General features: G+C 44.2%; 1 protein-coding gene across 3 annotated transcripts in view; it reads left to right on the forward strand.

Moving 5' to 3' along the window:
- The first annotated feature begins 256 nt into the window (after positions 1 to 256).
- ELMO1 (engulfment and cell motility 1) overlaps positions 257 to 25,187 on the forward strand; it is a 641,324-nt gene continuing 616,393 nt past the window's right edge. The window contains exon 1 of one of the 3 annotated variants that reach the window (XM_087892439.1): positions 257 to 807. The gene's annotated coding sequence lies outside the window, so the exon portion shown is untranslated. Of the gene's footprint in view, positions 808 to 1,064; positions 1,389 to 25,187 lie in introns of those variants that run through there. The other 2 variants (XM_087892442.1, XM_087892440.1) reach the window with 2 other exon arrangements.

A 25,187-nucleotide genomic window follows, 5' to 3' on the forward strand; every position in this document is an offset into this window, starting at 1 on the left:
CTGCTGGCAATAGTTTTAGGTACTACGGGATTCGCCTATGCTAATAGCTAGCAAAATACATTTTGTAATGGCAACATTAATTAGAAACTTAAACCTGGAGCTAAAAAGGAAGAATTAATTTCACTGTTTATATTTAATGCCGCCCTCTTTTGGAGATCTTCTGAACCGCGATACCGTTCTGAAGCTGAAAACTGCTTGAGCTAGTATTTGCCAGCGATTTTCCCGTTACTAGCAGGGAACATCCTATTGCAAGATCACAAGTCGATCTATACAACAATTTTATACATACACGCACATATATATTAACAATTTACTCTAGATCATTTCAAGATATACCTTAGGTAGAAAGGTAGAAACACACACACACACAAAATACATAAATGCATGCGAATTTGATTGTATCGAGTCCTGGACAAGACTGTTCCAATTTTACTGAGCTCTTTGCAATTTACATTTCAGTAAATGATCAATGGTGGGATTGCGATTCGAAATTTACAGCACGAAATCCCCAAATGACTTAATTCTTCTTCCCCACTGAGATTCGCGCCTATCTAGATAATTTTTAGCAGCTTCTTGGAAATGCAAATCGTGCCTCCGACCAGCAGGAGGGAGGAAGAGGAAGTGAGACCAGCGACAGCAGTAGCGGCTGCAGCGACGACGGCTGGGAGCTTTATAAGTGCTCGAGAGGCTGAGGATGGGATAGAAAGAGAAAGGGAGGATCAGAAACATCAAAACAAGCGGCAAAAGGCGAACTTCAGTGGTGGTGGAGGTAGGAGGTACAGCTGGTGGTCTCGCCTTCTGCCCCAGGTAAGCCAACTTCATTGTTTAGCTCTGCACTTTGTGGAACTGATTCTTCTTTAGAAAAAGGTATTTTAATTTCTGATTAGTGGGAGGAGGAAGGAACGTGACTTGCCAGAGGCGGGTGTTTGTATGGGGATGGGGATTGTTGAGGGAAGGGGAAGGGAAAGAGCTACAGCATTTTGTTATTGCTTATCAAGAACGTAAAGTCCCTCTGAGTTCACTGTAGACTAATGAATATGAGGGGCGCTTGCAAGCCTCAAGGCAGTATGATGCTGTGCGGGTATTGTAACAAGAATGACGCCACCTGCGCTGGCAGGACTCTAGCTCGTATTGAAAATGCGTGGAAAATGCGATGCGTTTCGACAACAGATGGACCCCCGCCCTTAATTGCAGCACTGAGAGGGAGGCAGGGAAGGGGTTCAGGGAGCGATAGCTCTTGCGAATGAAAACGTCAAAGGGGTGCTACGCCGATGGTGTCCCGCCGTTGCAAGGCAATACGTGGGGAGGTTGCTATCGTAGAGTTATCTCCAATACTGCCTTCTCCCCATTGTTGGTTGTAAGGAACCTGAAGAGGTCGCAAGGAAAAGGTTGGTTCTTGAATTCTGCCACGATTGCCTTCTGAGATAGGTCGGAAATGCTAGCAACGGCAAAAATAAAAACAAAAGAAAATGGGGAGGGGAGGTTCTTTTAAACATGGCAAGAGTTCGTAGCGGCTGCGGGGAAAAGCCCCGAGGCTCAGGACATTGCTGTTAATTGCATTGGTGAAAGAAGAAACGCGAATTCCCGCGGTCCTTGGGATGGCTGGTACTTGCCCAAAATTGGCCCCTTCGAGAGTCATCTTGGCGAGGTGGGGGGGGTGTGTGTGCTCATTTCCCAACTTCCCGCCTTTCGGGTGCTGCCCCAAGTAGCGGCCTCTGCCTGTTGTAAGCCACTCTACATTGGTTTCAAGAAGAAAGAAAGAAAGTGCTTCCTTTCTCAGCCAATCTTCCATTGTTTCTTTTTTTTTTTAACAAGAGCCTCTGTTTCTGTGCTTGACTCATAATTCCGCACGTGTGAAACGCCTGATCTCTGTTCTCTCCCCCCAAGCAAGCTGCCTTTTATTACCAACATTTCTAGAATACTAGTGGCAGGTGAAAAGGTAAAAGAGTTGTAATGATTGGATTAAAAAGATTCACTTTGACATTTTATAAGAGGTAAACAAAAAGAGGTGTATCCAAAATATTTGGTGTGTGTGTGTGGAGTTGAATATCTAAGCTTCATTTTTCATATAGTAGCATAAATATAATAAACTAAATAATTGACTAATTTGTTACCTGAACTTGGCTATCTACCAATGTGAGGCCAATCAACTATACAGATTCTCAGTCATCCAGGTCATAGTTGTCCCAAAGGTGCTTTTTCAAGAGGCAACTAGACTTTCTGGTTTTTCTTTGAAGATGTTTTACTTCTCATCCAAGAAACGTCTTCAACTCTGACTGGATGGTGGGGAATGGAAGGATTTATACTCCTTGCAGACAGCTGGTCATTTGCATCCTTTTAGAGAGTCCTTGAGGAGATTGGAGGTTTATCTGTGTCCTCTTGGTCACCTGAGAAGTGCAAATGGGTGTGGAGCCTTCTTGGAACTGTTGAAAGGACTGTGTTGTGGACTGGAGATAGATGATGTCCTATCCTCCCCCCTCTGTTGAGAGAGGGCTGCTCAATTTTTGACATAAATGGCCTGTTTGACCCCTCTTTCAAAGCAGCAGTCCTCTTTATCCAAAATGTGGACTTTGCTCCAAGGCCAATCCTGAATATAAATTATACTTAAAAGTCAACAGCCTGGAAGCAAAGCTCATTCAACTGGTTGGCTCAGGTTTTATCTTGTAAGTGCCATGTATTATGACTGAGACCTCTGACATGATAATTCTGTAGTTGTTTTGTAATCTTTTTTCAAGTGTTCCTTATTTTTTACTGACCAATCTTGGATTTGCCTTCTAAACAATTCTATGAAGGACTTGTTTTTGGCTTCTTCAAATCCTCTTTCCCATAAAACTTTTATGTTTTCCTTGTATCAGATTAATTTTAAAGTCAACAGGGTAGGGAGCTTCATAAATTACAGTGTACTCTGAGAATAATGTATTTTGTGCAAGTTTGTATTTTTGAATTTAGTAATGTAACATCTGTAAGCCCGGAAGATGTCCTGGAATATTATTCTGTATGTTAATTTTATTGCATACAGCTAAGCAATATATAGAATTAAAAATGAAACAGAGGTTAGAAATGGACAGCAATAGACTACAATACAGAACTTTATAAGGAATCTGATTCTCTTCCCCTATCATTCTATTTCTTTGTTGAATTTATTGTACCATTCTTATAATAATTCCAACTAAATAACTAAACTCATTCCATTGGGGAGATTTAAGTGGTAAGGCTTTACAGTGTCTTGCCAATCTTTCTTATACATTTATTATAATATTATTTGAGCTTTCCTATTTATTTCAGGTCCTATTTTTGCACGTTGTATTGAACAGTGCTTTAAGCATGTAGGGCTTGGGTCAAAACAAAATTATATGGGACAGTATGATTATTTTAACTTACAGAACAAAACAATATAATTAGCATATCAAAGTATTAATTTGTATATTATTTAGTACTGAATGGCATGAGACAACAGCTGCTTAGATATGCTCTGTAAACAAGTAAAACCTCATACCAATATTGTACAAGAATATACATATCAAGTAATTTTGGGGTATGTTGTATATTATTATCCTTAGCAAGGATAATAAGTATTATTTATCTTCTGTATTTAAGATTTCTTCCTTTGTTCTATATGAATGGTATATATATGGTATATGGTATATGTATGGTATATATCTCCCAAAATGGTGTGGGAGGCACTTTTGACAGTATGTGTAAAATAGTCATATTACTTTCCAGTTTGGCTACAGTCTGTAGCTTCTTTACTCCATGGAGGTTCTGTTGCAGCTTTGAAACATGTGGGTTCTGCTTGTAATTTCTGTAAATGTATACTTCTAGTCACAATGCATATTTTATAATAATCTCCATTTTACATTTTTGGTTTGCTGTTTATTCTCTTATTGGCTTGTAGCTGAAACAATGGTGTATATAATGGCACTTCCTGATAGTGTCCTTCTATAGCAAACTACCAAGCAAATGTTTGCTTGTGTGATGCTGCTCCACCCTTCCTTCCTCTCTTTGTTTACTGAAATCTTTTGGATTGTGAAATGTGAATTCATGCAGGATTTTTTGCCATGAAGTTTAAATTATTGAAAATAGTTTAGGATGTGATCTCATTTCCATATTGACAAACAAGGATTATGCATTTCCCCCTCTTTCAGTTCTTATTTTTAAAACATAAAATCTGTTAGATCTATGTTGTACTGCTTGAAAATAGAATGTCCTTTGTGTTCTGAGAGTCTTTCATGTTACTGAATAAGAAAAACTGTTAACAGTAATGGGACATTGGAAATTCTGTTCCTTTGCAGCCTTGAATAATTAGGATCACTCCAGTGAGCCCTTCTAAATTTCTTCTTACTAATAGGGTATACATGTTGGTCTTCCTTTGATTAGACTTTAGAGTAGGCTGTCAATCTCTATTTACAACTGTTCTACATTTTGAACAAAATATCTAATCAAGGTTGTTTTTTATTTAGATGGCTTATACAATTCAAAGAAGCCTTACTGAGATAATAACAGTTGAACAAATATGATGAATGTTTTGTGTTCCCATACGTACTTGCAGATTATGTCTTTATATATTGATGAGGTCATTGAACATGTTAAAATTTATTCTCTGACTTAGATGTGTCTATTCCAAGCTCAGCATGCTACATATTGTTAATATAAGTTTCTTTTTGCCGGTGCTATGGATCTGAACCTACGAAATTTCCCAAACTAGGTTAGTCCAACTAGCCAAGTAATCTTATTTACCTTAATCATTTTCAGAATCAGAACTATTTTTTTGCCATAACATTTGGTTTGTATAAAAGAAATATTATTATTTATGTTTGCTTTAGATTAACCTGTTTAGATCAACCTGTCCAACACATGTTAAACAACAGGTTCAAATGTTTCATAGACCTGAAACATATATTGATTTTAATATATTCAAGATTTGAAGTTAATGTTCTTCTCTTGTTTAATTTCAGATCCTGAACTATCTTTTTTTTTTGTATTCTAGTGTCTCTAGATGTGCTGGACAAACATTCACATTTCCTAGCTTGCGTATCGTGTTCTATACATAGTTTATGAAAAGTTTTTCTTTTATAACAAATGCAAAAGGAAACCCCCCCTGCATAATGCAAATCCAGCCATTTATGACTTAAGTAATACACTTTGTGTGTAACAAAACTTATTTAATTTGTGAATCTTTTTTTTTATTTATCTGACTTTCTAAATTCAACAATTTTATCTTTTTAGTTTCACTAATTTTGTATCCATGAAATTGCATTAAAATGATAAATATTTTTAACTAGTTTAGGAAAGGCTATGAAGAGAAAGAGAAAATATAAAAAGAGAAAGAGCTGCTTCAGAGTTTGTGTAAGGTTCCATTACAACTTGTTGGCATTGCCTGAAAGCAGTTGCAACTTTTTCCAGAATGATGTACTTACTCTTCCCTTTCGGCTTAAGGATTTGTGCTCTGGAACACCTTTTTCTCTTTATATGTAACATTCAGCTCTGTTCTAGTGAGTGCTTCTGTTTTTCCCTAATCTCAATTTGCTTTAGCTTTAATACCTTTTGATGGCTGTTTCTTGTAAATTATTTTCTTGCCTTTTGTATTTTATCACGAAAACTATTTGATAATATGGTTTAGAAATACAAGACCCATGTATTAATGTCAGTGGTATCTATCTGTAAGAAAACACTACAGGTAATCCCCGAGTGTTCCCTTAGCGAACATTCGAAATTATGCGTTAAGCGCCACCCCAACATTTATGAACAAGTCCCAAAACTACGAATCATGCAGTACCATGGCAGTTGTTCACCATTATGAACAACTGCAGAGGCTCTGCAACATTCGTCCTGCACATTGCCGGCTGAAATGGAGCTTCTGAGGGGTGGATTCACCCCTCAGAAGCTCTAATCGGGCATTCAGAAGCCTTGCCCAGCATGTTGTTGGCCGGAATGGGGCTTCTGGGACGGAACTGCAACATGCCAGGCAAGGCCTCTGGATGCCTGAACATTTCACCTGGCAATGTGCAGGCCAGAGATGCTTTGCGAGTTGACACTGGCAACGTGCCAGGCGAGGCCTCTGGATGCCTGAATGGAGCTTCTGAGGGGCAGATCCACCCCTCAGAAGTTCCATTTTGGCCAGTAATGTTCCAGGTGAAGCCTGGGGAGGCCGGAACAGAACATTGGAGGGGCACACATGGCTGAGAGGCTGGAGAGGAGACTGCTTGCTAGATTTTCACAAGGTAAGTGACCCACCACTGCAGGTTGGGTCGGGGAAAAGCAACTATAGAGAGCATGAGGTATTTCAGTGGGTCGGGCAGGCCTTGGGTGGTCTTAGGTAGCCTGTTCCATCACTAGGCCCCCCCATGGCCTTCCCCACCCTGAAATACCTCATGTGCACTTACTGAGTCTCACATTCGATTAGCGAATGCATGGGTGAAAGGAGGGAGTGATCCTATTCAAGGTACGAGAGTCACTCCGACGAATCCTTGGATTATGAATGGAGTTGGCAGGCTCCATTACATTCGTAACTCAAGAACTACTTGTATGCTGAAACAGTGGAGGAATTAGGGTAAGATTGTCTGCAATTGGTGTATGTGCTAAAGCAGTTGTGGCATCTCTGTTGATAGGATGCAGTTTACCGTGTAGATAAATGCAAACATTTAGGTCCTCCTAGTCAATTTATATGTCTCAATAACTATAAATGAACAAATAGCGATGTAACTTCCACGTGGCACAAGAGGCAGCTCATGGTTAGTATCCTAATTTCAAGTTTGGTACAGTTTTGAAATATTTAATTATCAGTAGGTCACATACAACATTATTATCTTTTAAGAATCAATATACACCTGTAATTAAAATAACCTTAAATTGATTTGAAGGAAAAGTCTGTATCTTTAGGTTAAAAATCAATGACTTTCCTATTTCAGTGATGAAAGACACATGGTTTGAGCTGATTTGTTCAGCTTTGTATGCAAATATGGGCAGGAGGGAAAGATGTCTAGAGAGATGAGTTCCTTCTCATATAAAGTCCAACAATAATAAAAACGAAATTTGCTGCTTTGTTTTCTTAAATAGGTTGGATGGCATAGTCTAAAAATTGGAAACAGGAAGGGCATTAATTGAAAGAATAAAAAGATAGCTTCGATTTTGTAACTACTAGCTCAGTACTTTAGGATTATGTTGAAGTAGAGTATTTTTTTCTGATAAAGAGATTCTAATTTAAATTGATTTTTCAATGGATGATAAAGTATTACCATTTCTTTCAGTTTTACTTCAGTGGAATACCTAGCCATTTCAAGTTTTGTTCTGTCAGAACATGAATAACTCAACACATTTTACCAAAAGCTTCAAGTTGGACTGTTTTATTGAGGTTGAAACAAACAAATTTTTGTTTTAATTTATGCAGTTGAATATATGGTACCATTATTTATTTATGAAAGGTTTTTAAAAACAGGTGGGAGTTAATTGCATTTTAAAGAAGTGTACTTCTTACAAGTTGTTAAGGATTATAGCTACTTGTCTCTTTTCTTAACTCCAGATTACAGAAATAATTCAAATAAATGAAGTTGTTTTCTAATTTAGATCTCCATCTAAATTATCTTTTATTTGAGATCAGATACTGAAGTGTCTTCTAAATTTTATTTAATTTACAAACTCCTATTAAAAGTATTTTTCAGCTTCTGAGAGATCAAAATGCTACAAAAACTGAACTATAAAAAAATGGTAGAATAATTAGATTAGCATGATTTCTCACAAAATGGGGTCCAAAATGCAAAGAAGAATATTATTTCTGTGATTTATGCACTAAACATTGTGCACTCTATTATGCTTTAGCAGTAAAACTAATACTATAAGAAGCCATAGTTTACCTCAAAAGTTAATTTTACTGCTAGAGTGGAGGTTAGATATTTTATTTAATACTAATAAATGTTTATTTGTTGACTCTAATAAATTATACTTCATTCTAGTTACTCCCCCTGGAATCCAAATACAGTACAATTTGCAGAGAAAATGCTAAGTTAGGAAGTTTAGTTTGTATTATGAACCCGCATAGCTTATGGTTGCCTAATGCTTCCTGTTGCTGGCTTCATTTTTAGTATACCTTAGAATTATTGCATACTGTAGTCATTTGAACTAATGGGTAAAATAAAAGAAGGAAGAAACATTGGGGATGAAAATCTGGTGTGCTATAGCAAGATAAAGAGGAAGGATATGAAAAAGAATGTTATAGGAAGATTTGCATGAACTGATGGTAGAAGAAACTAATACATTATCAAGAGCAGTGTATAAACATATTTGAGGATGTTTTAGATACTGGTGAAAAAGAGGGCCTAGATTTCAAGACACAGGAAGAGTCATTTTTGGCATGTGAATAGGAATAGTTGACAAAATGAAAGTCAGTTACCTCCACAGTTGTATCTAACAATGAGATTGAAATATTTATTTTATTAAATTATTTACAGTATTATCAACAAATCATGATGAGATTTTTCTTTACAGCCTTTTTTTGAATATAAACATGGATTTGTTAATACCAGTAGCAGTCATTAGCAAGCATATATAGTATCTTCCTTACAGTTAAAAGAGATTAAGGCTTCATTACTTTATCAAATATGATTGTTTTACATGTACCGAAGTTGTACATTTTGATTTTTTTTTTTTTTGTAATCACAGGTAAAGAATGAGAATTGTGTTCATTCTTGGTTGCTTGGATTTTTGATTTTATATTCTGCTAAGAAGAGGCAAATCAGATTGTATCAGTGCTCTTGAATTTTGGAAACATTTGGGAGTGTTTATACTGTTTTAGATAACTATCTAATTTTACTTACAATGTACTGCATTATAAGAATATAAGGGGGATGCTGAATTGAAAACATTTTAACTTTAACCTTTTTTTTGAAAGTGATGTTTTTATTTATGAATACATATAGACCTTTGTTATCATGTTAAAATAATAGATTTTGTTTGTAAACCTTAGTAATAATTGTGCAATTTGAGTTGCTATCTTCCCATCCAGGCATTGTAATTAAGATGTTTATTTGCAAAATTAAATATTATCTGGTGCATGAAGAATTAGAACTTTAGAAAATCTTTGTTTTTAGAACTAATGAAAATAGGAAGGGAAAGAAATATATTTATAAAGCCTCTTTGAAATAATAGCAAGCATACCTTAACAAAAATATTTATATCTCACTGCTGTTCAAAATAGTTATATATTTAATTATAAAACAATCAGAGTACATATTATAAGAGCGAACTTACTGAGAATTGTCAGTTTCCCCAAATCATTCTGATTTTTTAAAAATTATAAAAAAATAAGTCTTGGGAATACAAGATTAATGAAAAAAATGTTTGTAAAACTAAAAGGAATTTCTCAGAGGACAATGGAAAAACTGGGTTATAATACTTAGCTGTCAAAAATCAAGGATACAGTTATCTAATTACACAAAAGGTTGTAACCTATGAAAAGTGCTGACCTGCATTTTCATATAGTTTTTGAAAAATGCCTGTTTAAGATTGTCTCTGAATAAGAAAATTTGGAGCAATTTTATTAGTGGACAGTGTTAGATCAGGCGCAGGGAAAGAAGATGCGACCAGCGTTGGTCCATTCAACATTTTATTAGTACAGAACAAGACTAGCGGCTGCGCTGCCGGAGCTCTTCTTTTATGCGCTCCAGCAAGTCGCACCGCCCATAGACAGCATTTCAAATTTCCTGCCAGTGGAAATTTGCCAATCCCTGACGGATGTCCTTATAAGGACATAACACCCCTCCCCTCCTAGTTTGTAGTATGTCCATCATCATCAATGAATGTCACGTAATCGCGCAGATATGCAGGACGTCTGGTGGTCCTGGTTGACCTGTGCAGTCCCAGTTGAGCTTCACCACCTCCCAGGATAGGCGGAGCTCCTGTGTCTTCCGGCTCCAGCCCTGGAGCTGGGCGGGGTTCGGCCATCGAGTGTGTGGGCCCTGTCCCAGCACCTCTGGCTGAGTCTCAGACTTCTACTTGCTGGTGACGCCGGTCTTCTCCCTGTCCTGGATGTTGGGTGTCTCGCGGCCAGCCATCGCTGCTGCTCGGTGGGGAACGGCTGAAACCCGGTAAGTCCCTGGTTTTTCCTCTTGACTTGGTGGCTTGTGAGGAGGTGGGCTCTGGTTGGTTTCCCCGGTCCCAGTTGCCGCTGTTGTTGCTGTTTGTGTCGTGATTGCTTCTCTGATGGTTGCGGTTGTTGACACTTGTTGTGTTTCGGGTTGTTGTTGCTGGCCGACCCCGCCGGGGTGGTGCAGGCCTCCCTTGCCGGGGTGGTGGAGGCCTCCCTCGCTGGGGTGGTGGTGATTGCCCTTGCTGGAGTGTTGCGGGTCTGCCTCATCGGGGTGGTGGAGGTCTCCCTTGCCGGGATGGCGCAGGTTGACCTTGCTGGAATGTTGTGAGTCTTGTCTGGGTGTCCCCGGTCTACTGCTGTGCGAGGGTGGAGATCTCCCTCACCGGGGTGCCACGAGCCAGCCTCGCTGGGAGGCTGCAGTCTCCCGCCCGCGGATGTCCCCGATCTACTTCTCTATAGTGTTGGGAATCTTCCTCTCCAGGGGGATCACTGGCCAGCCTCATGGTTGTGCTGCAGTTCACCCTCCTCCGGATGTCACCGGTCTACCCCCTGGGATGCCGACGATCCACTTCACCGGGGTGGCGCAGGCCTACCTCGTTGGGGTGTTGCAGGCCTACCTTGACCGGGTGTTGCAGGCATACCTCGTTGGGGTGTTGCAGGCATACCTCGTCGAGGTGTTGCAGGCCTACCTCGTCGGGTTGGTCTCGTCCTACTTCCCTCCACCTTTTCCAGAGCTGGTCGATGTGATGTCTACAGACCTGTCCGTCTTCCAGCTCCACTCTGTAGGACTTCGGGCCGGTTATACTCTCTATCTTCCCCTTCAGCCATTTCGGAGACCCGTGGAAATTCAATGCAAATACGGGTCTCCTATGGTGAAGGCGCGAAGTGGGCGGCTGGCGTTTGGTGGCACTTCTGGATTGTACTGGGGGTGCAGTCGATCCAGGGGTGACCTCAGTCTTCTGCCCATCAACAGCTCCGCTGGGCTCTTGTGAGTGGTGGCGTGTGGCGTGATGTGTTGGGTGAGGAGGAACTGGTCTATTCTCTCTTGCCAGTCGCCCGTGCCCATCTTGGTGAGCGCTTCCTTGGTGAGTCTCACCATTCTTTCCGGCTACCCGTTACCAGCCGGTCTGTAGGGTGCCGTCAAGGCATGACGGATGCCCAGGCCTGCCAGGAACGTTTCCATGGGCTTGGACGTTAGCTGGGGCCCATTGTCGGAAACTAACACATCCGGTAGCCCGTGGGTTGCGAAAAGCCTCCAGAGCGCCCTGGTTGTTGTTTCCATTGTGGTGGATGCCATGAGAACTACCTCCAGCCACTTTGAGAACGCGTCCATAACTATCAGGAGGTATTTCCCTTGCATCGGACCCGCAAAGTCAATATGGATTCTTGACCAGGGGTTGCTGAGCGTCTCCCACTCCGACGGCTGGGCATGGGGCGGCGCGGGTCGTACCTCCTGGCACGGGTCGCATCTGGAGACCCATTCTGCAATGTCTTTATCCAGGGTTGGCCACCAGACGTAACTTCATGCCAGCCCCTTCATCCTCACTATGCCCGGGTGCCCGCTGTGGAGGGTTTCCAGTGTCTTCCATTGCAAGGCGCTGGGTATCACCACTCTGTCACCCCAGAGGAGGCAGCCCTTCATGGTGGATAGCTCTTGCTGCTTCCTGGTGAATGGGCTGAAGACTTCTGCCATCTTCCCCGTGGGCCAGCCCCGCAGAACCCATGATTTCACTTGTTTGAGCGTTTTGTCCTTCTGGGTATGAGCTGCCACGTCCGTGGAGGTTATTGGGCAGGCTTGGTCGTGGTCTATATGGAAGAGCCCAAGTGTGGGGGCTGGGTCTTCCACTGGCTCTTTGGAGGGGCATCTGCTTAGGGCATCTGCATTTCCTATCATTTTGCCGGGTCTATAGATCAGTCTGTAGGAATACCCAGCTAGGAAAATTGCCCATCGCGTCATTCTGGGGGACATGTAAGCTGGAGTCGGTTTATCGCCCGCGAGTAGTCCCAGCAGCGGCTTGTGATCCGTGATGATGATAAAGTTTCTGCTGTAGAGGTACTCATGGAAGCGCTTGATGCCCATGACGATGGCCAACGCTTCCTTGTCCAGCTGGCTGTAATTTCGTTCTGCGCTGGACATCGTCTTTGAAAAATAGGCTTCTATCCTATAAAAAGAGGTGCTTCTGTGCCATTTGGGAGTTTGTGGCTGACCACCGCTCCGACTCTGTAAGGTGATGCATCGCAGGTCAACATCAGGGGAAGCGTCTCGTGGTATTGCATGAGCACGCTGTCCGAAGAGAGCAGTCCTTTGATGGCTCTGAATGCTGCTTCCTCTTCTTCCTCCCATTTCCAGGGAGCCACTTTCCCCAGCAGGCAATGGAGTGGCTCAGCAGTTGTGGCTTTCTGTTTTAGGAAAACACTATACAAATTGAGTAATCCTAAGAAAGCCTGAAGCTCTGCTTTGTTTTTGGGGCTGGGAGCTTCATGAATGGCCTTAACCTTGCTTTTGGTGGGGTGGATGCCCGTGATATCAATGAGATAGCCCAGGAACTCGACTGCCTGGACTCCAATGATGCATTTATCTCTCCTGACTCTTAAACCCTTCGCCTTAAACCGCTGCAGGACAAGCCTGAGCCGCTCAATTAGTTGGGTTTTAGAATCCCCGGAGATCAAGACATCGTCATAGTATGGCACCACCCCTGGAATGCCATGGAGAAGGCATTCCATCATAGATTGGAATATGCCTGGGGCTGCCCTGACTCCGAATTGGAGGCGGTTACATTTAAATGCGCCCCTATGCGTGACAATTGTTTGAGCCTCTGCCGTTTTTTCATCCACTGGCAGTTGCTGGTAAGCCTGGGCCAGGTCTAGTTTACCGAATATTGACCCACTCCCAAGTGAATGCAACAGATGTTGCACCACTGGAACTGGGTATGCGCTCTGCTGCAGGGCCTTATTTATCGTGCACTTGTAGTCAGCGCAGATGCACACAGATCCATCATGCTTCATTGGGGTCACAATGGGGGTCTCCCATGTCGCATGATCGATCGGTTCCAATACGCCCTGGGCAATTAATTTGTCCAGCTAGGCATCTACTTTGGACCGCAAGGCGAATGGAACCCGGCGAGGTTTGAGTCTAATTGGAGTAATTGTTTTGTCTAGATTGAAGGAAATAGGCTTTCCCAAGAATTCCCCTAGCTTACCATTGAAGACTTCCTGGAATTCTTCAATGATCTTGTCGAGTTCATCTTGTCTAATTTGGTGGATTCCTCCAATTGAGAGCCCTAAGGGTTTGAACCACTCCACTCCCAGAAGGTTCGAGCGGCTGTGCTCGACAACGGTGATGGGGAGGTCACCATGGAAGTTGTGGTAGGTGACCTGGAGTGAGGTTCTTTCCAGGACTCCGATGGGATTCCCTCCGAAATCGACTAACCTCGACTGCAGGGGCTTCAGATCCTTCTTGCTGCAATTTGGCTTGAGACGCCTCAGCTGGTGCCAGTCTATTATGGAGTAGATCGAGCCCGAGTCTACCTCCATGGAGCATGGTGTCCCTTCCACGTGCACCGTCACATGGAACTTGGTGGCGCTGTTGTCGTTGGCGTGGGCAATGGTGGTCTGGTAAACTGCCCCACTCCTGGGAAACTCATCTTCCCCGCGTCTGAGTTGGAAAAAGGAGAGTCAAGATGACCTCTGGTTATCTTTCTGATTTTCGCGGTTCCGGTGCTTGGGTGACTTTGGGGCTGGATCTGCAGCTCTGCAGGCTTCCGCGATGTGACCCCTCTTCAGACAACGTCTGCAGGTCGCATCTCTCCACCGGCAATTAGTCCTCGCGTGGTCTCCTCTGCAGCTGCCGCAGCGCTCATCCCGGTCGCCATTTTGAGCGGTTTCCCGCCTTGGGGTTCTGGAGACCTTGTGGACGGCCATTTCCTCCTCGGACTCAGATCCAGCGGTGGAGTCGTCGGTGGAGCTTTGGGGAGCCTTTTGGATTTTATGGACCGCTTTGAATTTCATCATTGCGGCCGCCGCTTTCTCTGAAGTTTCCGTAGCCGTGGCTTCTTCGACAACGTTCTTGAGTGTAATTTTCTTCCTACTCAAGAACTTCTTCTGGAGTGCCATGTCCCTCATTCCAAACACGATGCGGTCTCTGAGGGCATTCTCCACGTTGTTGAATTCGCAGTTGGCTGCGATTAGGCTCAGGGCTGCCACAAAATCCTTGATGGACTCTCCTTCCAACTGGTTCCTCTGCTGGAAGGTGAAGCGGTTTGCGATTGGGGTTCCAGTCGGGGCATAGTGCTCTTGTAGCACTTCTTGGAGGTCAGTCCACGACATTTCCTCTATGTCTCTTGGGGCCACGAGGTCGATGGCCATTTCCAGGACTTCAGAGCCGCAGTGGGCCAGGAAAAGGGCTTGTTTTCCGTCATCTGTGAGATCTTGAAAGTTGTTACCCCTTAGGAACTGGCGAAACCGGATCATATACGATCTCCATTTCTCCTTTCCGGGGTTGAAGGCAGCAAGTGAGACCAGTGGGGCTTGCGGCGTTGCCATGCTTTTCGGTGGCTTCTGTTTAGTGACTTCAGCTCAGATGGTCACTTGACGATGTGCCACGAGGTTCGTCGCTGTGGTTCTTTGTGTCCTTCGTCGCCAGTGTTAGATCAGGCGCAGGGAAAGAAGACGCGACCAGCGTTGGTCCATTCAGCACTTTATTAGTACAGAACAAGACTAGCAGCTGCGCTGCCGGAGCTCTCCTTTATTGCACTCCAGCAAGTTGCGCCGCCCAGAGACAGCATTTCAAATTTCCCGCCGGTGGATTAGGCAATCCCCGGCAGATGTCCTTATAAGGACATAACAGACAGAATACTGCGGACTTGGATTGGTGAGATTTATATTTGTATATTTTACTTGGGTTTGAAGTTCACTGCAGGATCTTAAAACACTCTTATTTCTCAGCTAAGTATACTGTTTGTAAATTGTTGTGATGGGAATTGGGAAAAATCATATCTTGCTTTGAGAATTTTTATAGGAAACACAAATACAGTATGAACACAATACATACCGTATTTTTCAGAGTATAAGATCCACTCCACCCCTCCAAGAGGGTGGAAATGTTGGTGTGTCTTATACACTGAATACAGCCTTTTTGGCCTCCCGAAACCCTGCCCCGCACATCCCATTTTCACCAAAAACAGGGTGTGCAAAGGGTTTGCATATCCTGAGGGCTGGGGAGGGCAAAAACGTGATGCATGGGGGGTTGGGGAGGCCAAATACGGGCCCGTTTTTCTGAAAAACGGGCCCATTTTTGGCCTCCCCAACTCCCAGGAGGCCTCCCAAACCCTCTGCAGCCTCATTTTTGCAAAAAACGCCCCCGCTTTTGGCCTCCCAAATCCTGCATGTGTTGCATTTTTGCCCTCCCCATCCCTCAGAAGCACTTTGCAGACCTCCCAAACCCTCTGCAGACCCAATTTTTGCGAAAAATGGGCCCGTTTTTCACAAAAACTGGACACACAGAGGGTTTGGGGGCTTGGGAGGGCAAAAACTTTTTTTTTTCTTGTTTATCTCTTCGAAATCTTGGTGCATCTTATAGTCCAAAAAATACGGACTATAACTCACATCCTTACTTAGGCAACCTGCTCTTACTTTTTTTTTTTTTTTACTTCTACTACCTTTCTAAGAAATGGAAATGTCTTCTCTTAAACTCATTTTCCTTAAAATTACTCATTGCTTCGCATTATTGCTTACATGCATACACATAGAAGTAGCCTTTGACTTATGATTCATTGCTTAGTAACTGTTCAGTGTTGTGAGAGACACTCCCAAAAGCTACTTAAAACTCAGTTTCAAAGTTATGGCCACTGCTGTGCTCCTGTGGTTGTTCATCCTTACAGTCATCCTCAGGAATGCTTCAGTGCCCCCATCTCCACCATCTATCCCACTAGGTCCACCTTTGGCCTCTTCCCAACCTGGCCACTCGGCCACCCAAGGGAGCCTAAAGTAATGCTGCAGAAGCTATCTGTGTATGAGGACATTAAAGCTGATAAAGCTGGTTTGGTTTTCACTTAGACACCCAAGGGAGACTAAAGCTAAGTAGCTGTTGCTGTGTGAGGGGTTGTTACAGCTTGTAGGCCTTGACTCAGGCACTTGCAGGACTTGGCTTGATCTTCAACCAGCTCCATAGTCCAGCAGCATGCAACTTTTTGTTTTTTTGCAGACAGGTACCCCACCGATATGATAGCTCTTCTACAGACACCGCCTCATAGCAACCACATGTTATTCTGTAAGCAGGTACTATTATCACAAGTCTGTGGTAGGTTCTGTTTTTTTAAAAAAACACTCTGTAAATTAAACAAAAAAAGGAGCCTCCTCAAAAAACTAAGTTCCTTACAGGCTCACTATGGTAATACCTGTTACTGGCAACCTCTGTAGGAAAGCTAAGCTATGCATTACCTTGCATTGCATCGGCATGTGGGGATCCTGAGGGAAGAAAGTAGAGCACATGGTGCCTCAGGAAGTGTAAGAGGCCTTTCCAACCCCTGAAGCATCCTATTATTCTGTTTAATGAACCATGTGTTCATTTAACAGCCGGATCAGGGAGAGTGTTACGTGAGACCATTTCGCTTGTGATCATAATGGGCAGGCTCCATTAGAGTTGTAAGTTGAGGAATATTTGTCTCATTCTTTGTTTTTGTAGAATGCAAAACAAAGAACAGAAAAAAGTAAACAGCAAGCACAAGAAGTTAAAGATAAGAGATAAATGAAAAAGACATGAAAGTGAATTTAATTTATTTTAAACCATTCATGTTTCAGAGCCAGTTTGGTCTAGTGGTTAAGGCACCAGGCTAGTAAGTGGGAGACGGTGAGTTCTGTTCTCACCTTAGCCATGAAAGCCAGCTGGATGACCTTGGGCCAGTCATACTCTCTTAGTCAACACCTCTCAGGATTGTTGTTGTGCGGAAAGTAGGAGTGAAAAAGAATATTAGATACATTCACTGCCTTGAGTTGTGCATAAAAAAATAATAAAAGTGGGATATAAATAAATAAATACAGATAGCACTTGAATTTATGACCACAACTGAGCAAAAATTTCTGTTGCTAAGCGAGTCATTGTTAAGTGAGTTTTAACCCACCTTATGATCTTTCTTGCCACAGTTGTTAAGTGAATCACTACAGATATTAAGTTAGTAACACAGATTCTTAAGTGAATCTGTCTTCCCCATAGGCTTTGCTTGCATGATCCCAAGACACTGCAACTGTCATAAATATAAATCAGTTGCTAAGCATCCAAATTTTAATTATGTGACCATGTGAATACTACAAAGGTCGTAAGTGTAAAAAATGATTGTAAATCACTTTTTTCCAGTTCCCTTATAACTTTGAATGGTCACTAAAAGAATGGTTGTAAGTCTAGTACCACCTATAATCTTTGCAGACTGTAGTTTGTCTTGGTCTTTGTCTTTTATTAGATTTATATACCGTCCTACTCCTGAAGGACTCAGGGCGGTGAACAGGCACAAAATAAAATACATAAATACAAAAGTTAAAAGATATAATTAAAACCAGATTAAATAATTTAGCCCAAGACAATTAAAAATCCCAAAATTTAAACATTAAAATTTTGATGTAAAAGAATTTTAAAACGGGAGAAAATTAGGCCAGGCCGGTTTGCTGGAATAGGAGAATCTTAAGAGCACGACGGAAAGTGCGTAGATCCGGGATCCTCTGTATCTCTGGGGGGAAGCTCGTTCCAGATAGTGGGTGCCCCCACAGAGAAGGCCCTCCCCCTGGGAGCCGCCAGTCGACATTGTTTAGCTGATGGCACCCAGAGGAGCCCCTCTCTATGAGAGCGTACCGGCCGGTGGGAGACTGCTTGTGGTAGTAGGTGGTCCCGTAAATAACCAGGTCCTAAGCCATGGAGCGCTCTAAAGGTGGTAACCAGAACCTTGAAGCACACCCGGAAGACCACCGAGAGCCAGTGCAGCTCGTGCAGGAGAGGTGTCACACGGGAGCGCCATGTTGCTCCCATAACCACCCGCGCGGCCGCACTCTGCGCCAGTTGGAGCCTCCGGATGCTCCTCAAGGGGAGCCCCATGTAGAGAGCGTTGCAGTAGTCCAGGCGGGAAGTGACGAGGGCATGAGTGACTGTGTGTAAGGAGTCCCGATCCAGAAAGGGACACAACTGGCGAATCAGGTGAACCTGATGAAAAATCCTCCTGGTCACGGCTGTCAAGTGCTCTTCTAAAGACAGCCGTGAATCCAGGAGGACACCCAAGTTGCGAGCCCTCTCCGTGGGGGCCAGCGATTGACCCCCAATAGTCAGCGATGGCATCAACTGACTATCGGGAAACCACAGCCACTCGGTCTTGGATGGGTTGAGCCTGAGCCTGTTCCTCCCCATCCAGATCCGCATGGCCTCCAGACACCGGGACATCACTTCAAGGGCATCGTTGGGGTGGTCCGGGGTGGAGATGTACAGCTGGGTGTCATCAGCGTACTGATGGTACTTCACCCCGAAACCACGGATGATCTCGCCCAACGGCTTTACATAAATGTTGAACAAAAGGGGCGAGAGGACCGACCCTTGTGGCACCCCACATATGAGGGGCCTTGGGGTCGACCTCTGCCCCCTGCCAACACAGACTGCAACCGGTCGGAGAGAAAGGAGGAGAACCACCGTAATACAGTGCCCCCCACCCCTAACTCTTCCAACCGGTGCAGCATGATACCATGGTCGATGGTATCAAAAGCCGCTGAGAGGTCTAATAGGACCAGGACAGAGGAACAAACCCTGTCCCGAGTCCTCCAGAGATAATCAACCAATGTGACCAATGCCTTTTCCATGCTGTACCCAGGCCTGAAGCCTGACTGGAACGGATCCAGATACGTCGTTTCTTAATTCTTAATATGAGATCTTACCAGTGTCCGGTCGGATTCAGAAAGACTGGCCCTCCAACTACTCTCTAGGCGTCTTTTCCGGCGCTTCATCTCCCTCAGCTCCTCAGTGAACCAAGGAGCTAGGTGAGATGGGTGCTGGGTCAGAGGCCGCAGTAGTTGCTTCTACTATATCCATATTCCATGCATGTAATTTTTTTGTTCATTTTGCTTCTTATTTCATACACTTTCTCAGTTGATGGAGAAAGTCATCAACTTCCTCCAAGCACATTTTTTCAGCGTTTCACTTATCTCAATCTATTTTTTCAGTTCCATTCTCATTCATTCTATATGAGCCTATAGAGGGCCTGGTAGCTCAGCAGACTGATAGCATTGTGATTAACACCAGCTGTCTGCAATTACTGTAAATTCAAATCTCACCAGGCTCAAGGTTGACTCAGCCTTCCATCTTTTCTAAGGTAGGTAAATTGAGGATCCAGTTTGTGGGGGCAATAAGCTGAGTTTGTATAAATATACAAAAGTATGAAGGCTATTGCTTAACGCATTGTAAGTCGCCCTGAGTCTCCGGAGAAGGGTGGCATATAAATCATTTTTTTTTTAAAAAAATGAGCCAACCACTTCAGTGTTTTTCTCCTGTACAAGTCACTCATTTTATATTTGATCTTTATTAAGAACCCATTCATCCTTGGGTATATGTCTTGGATTATCACTATCACTTCTGAAGCATTCAATTTACTTTGATGCTTTTCCTAGCATGAACTCTCTCTTCCATACAACAGAATTAACAGAAGTATATTCTTGTATATAACTATTTTTGCTTATTTTGACTTTCATTCTTTGCAGCAGAGTATATAATACCTCTTACCTTCCTACCAAAATTTGTGTATTCTGAAGTGTCTTCATCCATTGCCCCACTTTTAATAACCTACTCACGAAGAGAGAGGGAAAGAGAGGGAGGGAGGGCGACAAAGAGAGAGAGAGAAAGAGAGAGAGAGAGAAAGAGAATAAATGAATGATAAGTACTTTAATATTTAATAATTGCTGGAAATTGGTTTGGCTCCTAACATAGCATTATCTGCATATATAGTGTAAAATATCTATTCAAATTCCAAACAACACACTTCTAACATTGCCAAAGGTATTTTTAAAACATATATCCATAAATATGTTAAAGAACAAGTGAAGATTATGCATACAGTCTTTCAATATCCTCAATATCCTGTTCAATATTCAATCAGTTGTTAATTAATTCCTATGCATGCCTTATGTTGATTAATTAGCTTTCTTGTACTCAGAAACCAATAATCTACTTAATATTTTGGGGAAACATTCAATAATTCAAATTTGTTCACTTTGTCATATTCTTTCTCTCAATGAAGAAATTTATAGTAACTTTCTTTATCACATTCAGCTTCTTTCACTTCAGTTTCCCCTGTTATTGGTTTATTATACTTTTAATTCTTTCCTTTCCTGGAGGCTCCTTATTTAATCTTCATCACATAGTATCATAGAAATCTTTTTTCCATCAAAATTGCTTTGCATTATTTCTGCCTCTTTTATCTAAACTTTTCATTAACCAATTCTTTGCAATTATTGTTACTCTTTATACATTAAATGAATAATTTATACAGTGTTGCCTTCTCATCTTTATTTTTTTCAACATGTATGTATTTCTCCTGGTCTGGTGCGGAGTGGTTCAGGAATAGGAATGGGTTGATACAGTCTAATCTGCCTGGAGACTGAGTCAATAATTTTTGGCCACGCCTCCATTTCTCTTTGTCAGGTCCCAGTTTTTGACTCAGTTGTCTGACAGAGACATCTTTAGAAGTTGCTGTTCATCAATCCATTTCTGAACCATCAAACAGGTTTTTATATTTCCAAATCAGGTTTACGTGCTGGCCAGATCAGTCTAAGTTGATAACACCACTGCTACCTCTGAGGGGGGGGATTCCCTTGGGGCCCTGGCCTTGCCAGTCCCCACATTGCCTCTTAGGCAAATAAACCCCCCAGCACCCCCATTCCCGCCCAAACTCCAAGGCAGGCCTTTACCACCATTGCAGTCGCTCCCACCACTGCAGCTGCTCCTACCACCGCAGCTGCTGCTCCCTTGGGCCATGGCGAAGCCTCAGCTGTGTGGCGGCTCCTTTAATTCTGCCACCACACCATCCATTCTTGGCCTCGTTAGAGGCCCTACAACTGAGATGTGGCTTGCCTTTGTTGCTGCCGTTGCCGTCAACTCAGCGCGGCTTCCTAGAACTCGGCATCGTCCTGCCGGTCCGGAGGCTCTCAACTGAGAGGCGGTCTGCCACCTCTGCTGCTGCCGCCACTTTTACAAGCCACGCGGTACACCTGAAGTCCAGCGGCCATTTTGGAGTCATCCGGCGGCCACCATTTTGAAAGAAGCCGATCATATTAGAAGACATCGGTTGAGAGGTGGAAGGGGGGGGTGCCCTTCTTGCAGCCGCAGCTGCTCAGGCTGGCAGAAGGCTTTTGCCTCAAGGAGGTTCCCAATTGCCTCTACATCTTCCAGAGCGGCCATCTTCTTCCTCCAGGTTCCTTGGGAGCACCAATCAGCCTCTGGCTGCAACTTGGCAAGTATTGCCATTTCTGAGGCCCTTACAAAGGAGGGTGGGAGGAGCTGGCAACACCCAGGTTCGCCCTGGGTAAGCCGCCCAGTGACAGACCTTGCCTCTGTCTGGTGTGAGCTGGTCAATTTGGGGCTCCAAAGCGACCACCATCCTTTTTGCCTTCAAGTATCTCCCACCTGCTGAGCATTCATGCCAGACAACTCTCAGAGCACTGTGGAAGCTTCCATGCATAAGAAAGCCTCATGCAAATCTGAGCATCGCCGCAAGGCCTCTCAGCACTCCAGTGCTGAGTTAAAGGACATGGAGCGCAGACAGAAGGACCCGGACAAGCAATTTTCTCTCGCAGAAAAAAGGCAAGCTCAATTGGAAACCCTGTCTAGGTCTAGTGACCAGTCTGTTTCCCATCCTACTCATCAGGGATCTCGCCAATCCTCACCTCAGGAAGCTTCTGGAGGTCTTTCTCCAGGACCTATTGTTTCAACTCCTGAGGAACATGCCCCTGACAGGGACCAATCCAAAACATGCCACCCTTTGCATGTTCTTCTCAACAGGAGAAAACCAGGGCTGGCACGGCTCCAGAGTTTGAGGTTGCTCAGCTGGCTGACCTATCAGAGAACCTCCAATTACTAATTTCCAGAGCAATTTCTACAGGCATTTCTGCCGGCATTTGTAGCCACCGCTTTACATCCCTGGTTTCAGACTATCTTAGCAGACAGGCCCTCACATCACCTCAGGCCAGTCTGACAGAACTCTCTCATCGCTCACCCCCTCCCTCAGAGGGCAGTGCAGAACTAGTGTCGGGAAAAGCCTCAGAGAGATCCTGATCTCTCTGATGATGAGGAAGATATTCTTCAGGATACACCGCCCTTCACAGGGCTTTTCCCGGCTGGGCTCTTCAAGTCCTTGCTACACAAGGCGACAGTCACAGCCGGCCTACAAGAGGAGGGTACCACTGAACAGGCTCCCACCCGTCGAAAGGGACATGGGATATTCTCAGAGCCAGTGTCAAAACAATTGTTTATTCCAGCCCCCAAACTTTTTGCGGACATTGTCCAGAATCAGTGGGCTACTCCTGCCTCCCTCCCTACTCCTAATGGTTCTGACAAAATAATTTACAACATGGCACTTACCTTCAGCCAACTTCTGCAGGTCCCTCCAGTGGACACCCCTGTTGCGGCCTTCTTATCCCCTTCACCATTTATAGCAGGGGACCCCTCTGAGAACCTAAGACCAGAGGATAAAAAATTTGAATTAGCCTTCAGAAAGACTCACCAGGCAGCCGCCAGTGCATTAATGCAGCCTCTGCGGCATCCTTCTTTAATCGCTCCACCATTTTATGGCTGCAACAGCTTCAATCCCGGTTTCCTCTTTCCGAGGTCCAAATCCACCAGGACCTTAATAAGATCCTTGCCGCCACTCAGTTTCCTGCGGACGCTACTCTCAATGCCGCAAAATGCAGCTCCAGAGCCCTCGCTTCCTCCATTACCTCCAGGAGGTTCTTCTGGCTCAAATCCTGGTCAGCAGATCTCAGGGTCAAGTGGTGGCTGGCCTCAGCCCCCTACATGGGGACCAAACTATTTGGAGCAGCTCTTGATCCTCTTCTAATTGAGGACAAGGACAGATGCAAAGTCTTACCTTCTGTAACCAGAAGGGCAGACAGATGGGCCACTCCAAATTCCCGCAGGCAACCTGTTTTAATTCCCAAGATGGATAATTCCAACAGCATTCATATCAAACAGGGCAATTCCGACAGCAAGACAGGCAGCCATTTTGTTACAAGGACCACCAAAGCGCAACCCAGAGACGGTCCTTTCGTGGAGCTGGCGGCCGCCAGTTCCGCAAACAGAAATGACTTCTCCATTCCCCCCATAGGAGGTCGCTTGAGCCTCTTCGCAGACCAGGGGGAGATAACAACCATGGACTTCTGGGTCCTCAGCACCATCAAATTCAGTCTCCATCTGGAGTTCCTGTTCAGCCCTCCGAACCACTTCGTACCTGCCCTGTCTCCCGCGACTTCACCAAGTGAGCACTCATGGAGGATGCCATCCGGCACCTCCTGACCATCAGGGCCATAGAGACCGTTCCATCGGATCAAAAGAGACAGAGATACTATTCCATCCTCTTCGTGGTACCGAAACACTCCGGGGGCTGGAGACCGATCCTCGACCTAAAAAACCCTCAATGTCCACTTGGTCTACCGGAGGTTCAAGGTGTGTTCCCTCAATCTTCAAAGGAGGTTCAAGATGTGTTTCCTCAATCCTCGAAGGAATCCGCCCCGGGGACTTTTTGGCCTCAATCGATCTCTCCGAGGCCTATCTCCACATTCTGATCGCTCACGTGTATCAGAGGTATCTCAGATTCAGCTATGCCAGTCGCCATCTGCAATACTGTTTATTGCCATTCAGCCTGGCATCGGCACCCCGCTGTTTCAACAAAATCCTGGCTGCCCTGATTGCCCATTTATGATTAACACAGATGTGGCATACCTAGACAATATACTAGTTCAGGCCTCCTCCCGTCAGAGGGCTCAGGAGGATCTGCAATTGACTCTTCAAACCTTGGGAAACCATGGCTTTCTGGTCAATCTTCCAAAGAGATCCCGGGACCACCTTAACCCATCTAGGCACCATCATAAACACCAGAACGGGAGAGGTCTTCCCCAGGACAGAAAGGTAGCCATCAGAGAACAAGTGGCCCTCGTTCATCGGAACCCCAAGGTTCCCTTGGCGACATTATCATCGTTACTAGGGAAGATGGTGTCGTGCCTTCAAATCGTGCCCTGGGCTCGCCTTCACCTGTGCAACCTTCAGTGGTTCCTCCTTCTGTTCCAACGGGCCAAGGTATCCAACTCCTGGACTCCAGTTTGTCGTTCCCTTCACTGGTGGACCTCCCCCACCCTGGACAAGGGGACGATCTTCAAGGAGGCTCAGAGAATCATCATCATGTTGGACGCAAGCCTCTATGGATGGGGAGCTCACCTCGACCACCATGTGGCACAAGGTCACTGGTCCCCACAGGACTTAGTCCACAATATCAATTGGTTGGAGCTACTGGCAATTCACCTAGCCCTACGTCACTTTCACCACCTTGTACGAGATCAACACATCCTCGTTCTGACATACAACACCACAGCAAAGGCTCACGTCAACTGCCAGGGCAGCACACGGTCACGACAACTCATGGAGGAAGCCCTCCGGCTTGAGAGATGGCAGAAGCAAACATTCTCTCCCTCTTAAGGACAGGCAATACCTTAATGCTGATTAAATCTAAAAGAGGCCAAATCAGGAGGACTAACCAGAAAATGACTCCCTGATAACTAAAGAAAGGTCTTCCTCAAATTTCATTTAGAATTCAACAGGTGACAGAGAAAGAGAAAAAATGTTAAATTAGCTTATTCTGGTAATTACACAGCTAAGCAATTTAGGTCCCGGAATACAGGCAGTGGAAAAAAAAAACATCCTTCCCCAGCCTCCTTTCCCACGTGGCTGCTTCTGAACTAAATGAGTGTTGGAAGAAATGTCCATCTGGGTTCAGTTCCAAGAGGGAAGAAAGACATTGGAAACATGGAGACTGTTTGGAAAGATGGTTTAATGGTGGACAGGATCACATGGTTTGAGGTCCTGGGCAAAAAGAGCACA

This window comes from Pantherophis guttatus, chromosome 4, assembly GCF_059756535.1.
Source record: "Pantherophis guttatus breed Tessera chromosome 4, ASM5975653v1, whole genome shotgun sequence".
Taxonomy (NCBI): domain Eukaryota; kingdom Metazoa; phylum Chordata; class Lepidosauria; order Squamata; family Colubridae; genus Pantherophis; species Pantherophis guttatus.